We start from the raw sequence: 8,483 nt of genomic DNA, 5'->3' as shown, positions 1-8,483 counted from the left end.
TAGGGCTTTCAAGGGCGGGAGGATTATGTTCGCGCCTATATATTAATGATAGCAAAGTTGTAAATCTCATTTTTATTTTGCTTATGAGGGTAATTCCATATATTTTTTTCCTTTTTACAAAATACACGTGTCAAAAAATCAAGCTGCATTTTTATTGAAATAAAGCAAAAGTCAACCAAATATAATATAAAATATAAACATAAACATAAACCTACAACTTGTGCACCAAACAGCAGGCGTTGCTGCACTTGCTACACAGGCTTAATTTGATTGTTGCACTTAATGCAGAGACCCATTTTAATATTACCCCGTGCAGTAGGAAAAAATTTCTACGCTGGCAATATTTTACGCTTGTCAGAACCGAAAACAGAATGTCAGATGAATTTGACAAATTGTCAAAGTTGAAAGTTGAATTGTCAATTGAATTTGACAGTATATTTACTCGCCGGTTGAGGGTGATCGCTGAAAAATATTGACATTGAAGTCCGTTTTGAGGGTACATAAATCAAACTTATTTTACTTGATTTCTATTACAAATAATTGGAACTTATCTGAGAAAATGCCTAAGCAGCTTCTTCGTAGATGTTGCTTTCCACCTATTACACTTTCCACATGAAACTAGCAGTAATTTTATATAACAAGATAAAAATCTAGGAGAACTGTATTAATAGTAGCAGGGTTGCCAGATGAAAAAAAGATTGACCGAACAACCCCCGTGTATAGCCGCCTCGTAGCGACACTGGGTCCGCCCAAATTGGACAGAAGTCGCCCAAGGGCGGATGCAGCGTCAACCAGCCTTGGTGAAAGCTGGCGGAAGTGCTCGTCGAAGAGCCATCTACCGTCAAGGATCAGGCCAAGATATTTTATGTGGGCCTGAACCGGTAGGAGGACCGAGTTCACCTCTATTGAGGCCCCGGGTGGCGGACCACGACGAGGCCCGTGGAATAAAATGGCCTTAGTTTTATCCAAAGCCACCCGTAAGTCCAACGCCTCGATGCACCCGACCACCTGAGAGACGCCTCTGATAGCCAGGCACGCCGCCTCCTGAAAGTTTTTCCCACGAGCCGTGACCTAGGCGTCATCTGCATAGCAGATAACCCTCAGCCCCGGGGGAAAATCCCCTCGAAGGACTCAGTCGTACCCCATGTTCCACAGGAGTGGTCCTAGAACAGACCCCTGTGGCACACCGCACGACATGGGCCGACGTCTGAGCAATCCATCTCGGTCCTTGTACATGACGGTACGCTCCTCTAAATAGTATGCCACCAGCCGCCTCAGGTACTGCGGCACTCCGGGATAAAGGAGTGCTTCCCTAATGCAACAGCACGCCTCCGCAGCTCATTGCCTCTTCGGTCACAGCCCTCAGGCGCATTACAGCGTCGATCGTCGAACGCCCGGCTCGGAAGCCAAATTGGGCGTCCGACAAATCGCGTCCAACCTCGCCCAGATGTCGGACGATGCGGGTAAATATCACCCTCTCAAACAATTTACCCGCCTCGTCTAGCAATACTATGGGCCTGTAGGCTGCGACCGAGTCTGCAAGCCGCCCCGGCTTCGACAAGAGAACCAGCTTCCCACTCTTCCAGCAGTCAGGAAACCGTCTGAACACCAGGCTCGCGTCGAACAGTTCCCTGAGGCGGTCCGTCATGTGGTTGAGGGCTAAGGCCAGCACTCGGGCAGGAATACCGTCCGGCCCAGGGGCGGTGTTCTTCGAACGAATTCGTAGAATAGCCGCCCCTATCTCCGCCTCTGTAGCGGGCGGCACGACTTCTCTTTCGGCCTCCCCGTCATCTCTGGCGAAAGGGGCCATCATTAACATACTTTCAGAAGCATGGTCAGCTATGCCACTTGTGGAAGCAGCTAGTGATAAAATAGGGCGGACTTTCATTTTTGACAAAAAATACAGAATAGAGCTCGAGGAAAGAACGACAGTGTCCTTACACATTATGAGCTCGACCTCTACACAGATGGTTCGAAGACGTATTCAGGCACAGGTACGGGAGAACTAAATATCAGCATATCCGAGCCCTTGGGTAAGCTTAACACTGCATACCAGGCTGAATGCATGGGAATTGGCTAGCTGCCAACGGTATCTTGGCCAGAGAGGTTCAAGATCAGTCCATTAGAATACTCTCTTATAGCAAATCGGTATTACAATCCCTTCAAGGTAAGATAATCAATTCCAGCCTATTACTTGAATGCCACTCAGCATTAAATAAGGTGGCTGGTAAAAACAACAACCTAACACTTCAGTGGATCAAAGGTCACAGTGGGGTCAGGGGCAACGAGGCGGCAGACCAACTAGCTAGAAGGGGTTCTGAGACCCAACCGGTTGGACCAGAGCCTTTCCTGCCTCTGCCACATAGTTAGTTGTAGAACCACTTAAATCAAAAGCACTATATCAACAATACTGGGATAGCCTTGAGGAGTGCAGGCAAGCCAAAGCAGCTTTACCTTGCGCCGAATTGCGTTTTATCAGGGAAATCTTACAACTTAATCGGTGTCGACTAAGATTTATATTATGTGCGGCCACAGATCACGGCAATTTTAACAGGCATCTCTTTAATTTAGGTGTCACGTAAGTTAGGTGGCAGAGGAAACAGCCGCTCACGTTCTGCTGGAATGCAGTGAGGTGGCAAACTACAGGGCGAAGCACCTGGGGTCACCAGGCGCTCTTCGGGAAGTCTTCCGCGACGTTAAGAGGTTGGGTGACTTCTTGGAGGAGCTTGGCTGGTTGGAGTAGCCTCTACCACCCTCGCACGCAAAATAGGCGCATATGGACGTCGAGTTGCGCAAGAGTATGAAGAAGAAGAAGAAGGGACCATCAACGTGTTCCACCCGTTGTGGGAAAAGGCCCTCAACCACTTCCTGCAGGAAGCTGGGCTGGAGAGTCTCCGTAAGGCCCCCCCCCTTGTTGCGCCGCACGGTATGGGCGACCCCAGGGGTCACGATCGAGACCCTCCAGCATCTCCTTTCTTTTGTCTTCTTTGGCGCGGCATATGGGCAGCTTCAGAGATTTCCGTGCAGCTCGGTACTCCTCGTGAAGCTGGTCCTCCTCCTCCTCATCGCGGTGATGCTGCCGGCTGCGGGTGTAGGACCTCCGGGCACGAATGCAGGCCGCACGGAGATCCGACAGCTCTTGGGACCACCAGTAGACCTCCCTCCTTGGAGGCCGGCGACCTTGAATGCGGGGCATGGTGAAAGCAGCCTGCCCCTATGTCTACCTCCTCGTGAGGAAGCCGAGGAGACAGCCAAGAATAAAGTATGGCTGCCTCCTCCAGTAGGTCCCTATTTAACTTAGTAATAGCCCACCGCGGAAAGCGGGAAGAATGCCGCGCCATATGACCCCTTCTGGCGTCCTGAGTTCGGGAGAGCTCAAATCGGATATAAAGATGGTCCGAGAGCATCTCAACCTCTTCCAGGACCCGCCAGTTCCTTACTCGTTCGGCAACAGCAGGGGTAGCGAACGAAAGATCCACTATTGACGTAGGATCCCCAGGGATCTCTATTCAGATTCTCCAACCACTCTCCCCACAACTCGGACTTTGCCTCAGCTATGGCGATCTGCAATGAACTGCATCTCCCCCTGTACGCGGCGTAGAGGCGGCTTTCCTCGACATCAACCCGTTTTCGCCGCCTTCTGCAGTGGGCCGCCGGCTCCTCCGGCGCCAGCTGCCAAGCCTGGACGATGGACGCCTCGACGATGACGTCACCGTCCATGGTCTTGTGGGGGTCGGTTATGTGAAGCTCCAGATTTAGCGGCGACCTCAACCGGATGTACCGATGGTCCGACAGCGTCTCCGCCTTCCCGAGCACCCTCCACTTTCGGACACGGCGCGCAAGACACGGTATTGCAAACGTGAGGTCCACAATGGATCCCTGATTGTGCCGCACGCACGTGTCTACCGACCCCCGGTTTAGAAGAACTAAACCCGACATGGCAGCCCACTCCTCCTATAATCTCACCCCGCGCATCGGTAATCGGGGAACCCCAAGCCGTTGACTTGGCGTTACGGACGGAGCGGACGGGCGGGCTGGCCGGGGGTGGGCTATTGTGCGTTTCTTGGCGGGCTTTTTCTTCTTTTTGTTTTTTTTGCTGAATTCATCGTCGTTGGAGTGCCAGGTGTTGGCGCTGCCAGCCCTGAATTCGCCTTATTCCCTTTCTTATTCCGGCCGCCTCGCCCGGCCTCACCCCGACTTGCTGTCGGCGGGGGCGGAGTAGCAGCGGCGCAGACAGGGGCAGGAGCGGGAGACGCAGCCGCAGCCCTCGCCCTGTCGGCGGCCAAAGGTGGCCGGAGGCGTGGCTCGGGAGGGAGACGCATCTCGAGCGCCTCGAGCCTTGAGCTGATTATGCCCCACTTCCACCATGATCGCGCGCGTCAGCGAGGCGACGTCGAGGTTGGCTCCACTCGATTCCACAGGCTTGGCGAGCCTCGCCCGCAGGTCTGCGATCTCCTTACGGAGTTCAGCGACCTCACTTTGAAGGCGGGCATTGGCCCTTTGGAGCCGAGTCGTCTCCTCCGTAGCGGACCGCTCTGCCAGCTCCGCTACCACCTCCCGTAAGTTGGCAGAGGCCTCCTGCATCGTCCCATTAGGGTAATTTTTTAGAGAGGTTTTCTTCCTCGCGGCCCTCACCTATGACGCCCACGGGTCAGGGAGCGAGTCGGCCGACGGTGGCCTAAGCCATGCTGCCAGTCTCGCGACCGACAGCCCATCGCCCCCATCCTACATATCTAAATCAGAGGGACACGCAGAGAGACACAACCCCTGTGCCGCTTTTAGTCTGGCCCCTCTCTCCAAGCCTGTCCGTTATGGGGAGCCCACGGCATAGCCTTGGAGATCCTTGGGACACGCAAGCCCCCCCCACCACGACAAGGTGGCAGCACGATCGGGGGGGAATCTAACCTAACCTTTTTTTTTAACGCTAGTAAATCCTCATGGATACCCAAACAAGCGCGGGGGGGGGCGCTGTCGAGTTATGCCGGACTCTTACCGACTAATAACCAGCTGTGTACCTCCTCACCGTGTTCTGGTGGAGCTGCGGGAACGCTTTCGCACACTTCCGCTGCTCCGCCGACGGTTTTCCGGACTCGGACCCATCTTGTGGGGCGCCAACCTAACCTAACCGTACTGTTATACGTGATTTACAAGATTAATTATATTTATCAAACATAGCACGTATTTTATTGAACTTTATGGCCGCGAACTGACTTTATGATAGTCGCAAACTAAAAAAAGTGGTCGCAAACTAGCTTTTCCGCCTAATTAAGATTGTTCTTTAATTTTAAACTAAATCAGATAAAGTTTGAATAATCTATTATTTTTAATTAATTTGTGAACATATATTATGTTACGTCCACATAAAGTAAAATATGATGTTTAGGAAACATATGCTATTTATTTTATTTTACAAAGTCTGCTGTTCCGCTAATCGGTCGCAAACTATACTCGACCGACCCTATATCGACATTTTAAATTTACCGCCTTACACATTGTACATGATTTACTTTTGCTTATAGGTTATCAGGATGCTACAAGTCTTGAAATAATCATTCGTAAATGGTAGCTAAACAATTTCCCTGGAGCTGATGACTTTTACGCCAATGTTCTGTAATACATAATATATCTATATTACAGCAGCTCAAAAAGATTTCAATTTCTAATTCCTTACTTGAGATACCTTGTATATTCTGGTGAACAATATTTATGAGCTTTATATTATGATTATCCCTAGCAGTAACATTTATATTTGGTGAATGTTGCAATTTTGCCCAATAGAGGCATGTTTATGAAATAATACTACACAGGAAGTAGTTTGTTGACTAAAACTATAAGCTACTAAAGTAGCCAGCTGTCGCTTAACTCTAAATGGTAGGTATAGGTTACCATTGGTTATTTTCAGCTATGTTTACTTTACTTGAAAATTATCAAATTCAAATTCAATTTTTTTTATTCAAAATAGGATGTGACATTACTTATTGAAAGTCAAAAAACTACCACCCATTCCAAAATGAATGCCTCAGACCTGAGAAGAATGGGCGCAACAAACTCAGCGGGCTTTTATTTTTTTCCTCGAATAAATATGTTTACAAAGTAATATTGTACAATTAAACTTATTATTTAATACCCTGAGGGCGGTCACTCCATTCCCAATCTGTGGTATCATTAACAAAGTCATTTATGTTATAGTAACCTTTACCACACAAACGTTTTATAACAATTCTTTTGAATAACGTAATACTTTTGTTTTGAACATTTTCTGGGATCATGTTGTAAAAGCATATACATCGCCCCACAAAAAACTTACTAACTCGACTTAGCCGAGTAGTAGGCATCATAAATTTATGTCTGTTCCTGGTGTTCGTATCGTACAATATAGTTCAGCAGTTATTTTGTCCAAATATAGCATAGCTATATTTTATATCATACACAAGCAATCTGGCGCTTCAAGGTCAAGTCAATTTTTTAAATACCTTTTTGTTCTATGATGTAGGTATATGTATTATACATTATTGAGAAGCTTATTTCATTGCTATTTTGTTGTTTTTAACAGAAAACGTAGATAATCACGACATAATAAAAAGAATAACAATCTTCGGATTTATGTCGTGAAATTCCTACCGTACTCAATATTTTGGTTCATAATATGGTATTTGGATTTTATACATTCCCCAAAGTATTATTATTCAATAAGAACTAAAGTAAAAAAATAAAATAAAGCTACAAATCAAACAACTTTTTATAATTATTGATTGTTTCACTTGCTTTCAGATAAATTCACTGAAATCACCGTATGTATAAGCTACCTTTTGCTACACGTAAAAGAAACGCGCTCGCGTTTCGAGAGCCCGGAAATCAAATGGTTAAACTGACTCTGGCTAAATTGTGGTGACCTTTCCGCAAAAACTACAATAGATTAGTTTTTTTAAATTGATTTTTTTTTGGTTCTGTTCGGCAATCTGGACAGGCAAAGGGGTCAGAAGCCCATACAGCCAAGTCTTCATTTTTATTTTTCTATTCTTCACGTTACACAGCTTGTTCAAAGTCAAGCTAAGTCTTTATATCATCTTCATCTTCAAACATAAATATGTAGTACAATTTCACATAAAAGTAGTATTTCGTGTTCTTCATGTTTCATTTTCTTCATATACATATAGGTTCGCATGAAAGGCCGAAGCCAAGTCTTTTATTGATAATATTCTTGTTCCAATGAAGATCAAGCTTAGCCCCTTATATTTAATAATAAACTTTTATGATATAATACTAAAATATAAATCTCATAAACGTTATAAGAAATATATTATACTTGAATTATAAGTAATAATGATGAATATTAGTTGGATATAATTATAAGATAATATGAAACTAATTTAAGGTATAACTACAAATATAATATTTACATTTATACATTATAAATACAAGTCCAATAATAATTTATGGACGAATATGTTTTAAATCTCTGTAAGGGATTGTGTCAAAAGCCAAGTCGTATTTTCAAATTTCGCCTACCGTTGAAACTATAAATTTGTAAAGCGGCACGAAGCAGTCATAAGTTTTCAATAACTGCTGAAGTGAGCGCGGGATGTCTTCAGCATTCTTATAAATATCCAAGAGGCAGTCTATCAATGTAAATCTTTGAAGATTATATTGGGGACAGTCAAAGAAAATGTGATCAAGAGTTTGGATGGATAAATTACAGAATTGACAAGTTGGAGAATCTAAAACACCGATCCTAAATAATTGAGCACCACTAAGAGAATGTCCCAGACGTAACCGACAAATTGTGGTGTAAAATTTTCTGTGTAAGTATTTTTTCTTTTTAACAAACCAGGGAGGAGAGATTTCGTTTTTAATGTCGGCTAACCATTTGCCCTTTGTTTGAACAACTTGTTTCCAATAATTCTGAAAGTCTTGCAAGAATGTACCTTTAAAATGAGATGCATCTGTGTGTGGTATGGGAATGTTCAAAGCAGTATGTGTCTGATAACTATTCACAATAGATTTAGCAAGATAATCAGCTTGTTCATTTCCTTCCACGCCTATGTGTGAAGGAGTCCAGTATAAAACAATATCTTTTGTTAGGGATAAGCATTGATATTTGTCTCTAATATTGTAAATGATGAAATTAGTTGTAACATTACATTTAAGATATTGTAAAGCTTTTAAAACACTCATGCTATCTGTTATAACGATCCAATTATTATATGACTGTTCTCCAATATATTCTAGAGCAGCATATATGGCAGCACATTTTGCTGTGTATATACTAGCCAAGGTATTTAACCTATGACCAAACCCACTCCGCAGTTGTATGTCATAAACTGCCATAGAGACAGCAGTATTACTTTTAGATCCATCAGTATAAAGTTGGTTATAATTTTGCCACTCTGACAGCATACTATATACCTCCTCCTTATATTTTAATGATTCATTAATAATTATTTTAATAGGTGTATATTTTGAATTATAAGAATTTAAATAAC

The sequence above is a fragment of the Leptidea sinapis genome, chromosome 40 (genome assembly GCF_905404315.1).
Source record: "Leptidea sinapis chromosome 40, ilLepSina1.1, whole genome shotgun sequence".
NCBI lineage: Eukaryota > Metazoa > Arthropoda > Insecta > Lepidoptera > Pieridae > Leptidea > Leptidea sinapis.
Note: the sequence above shows the minus strand (reverse complement) of the source record.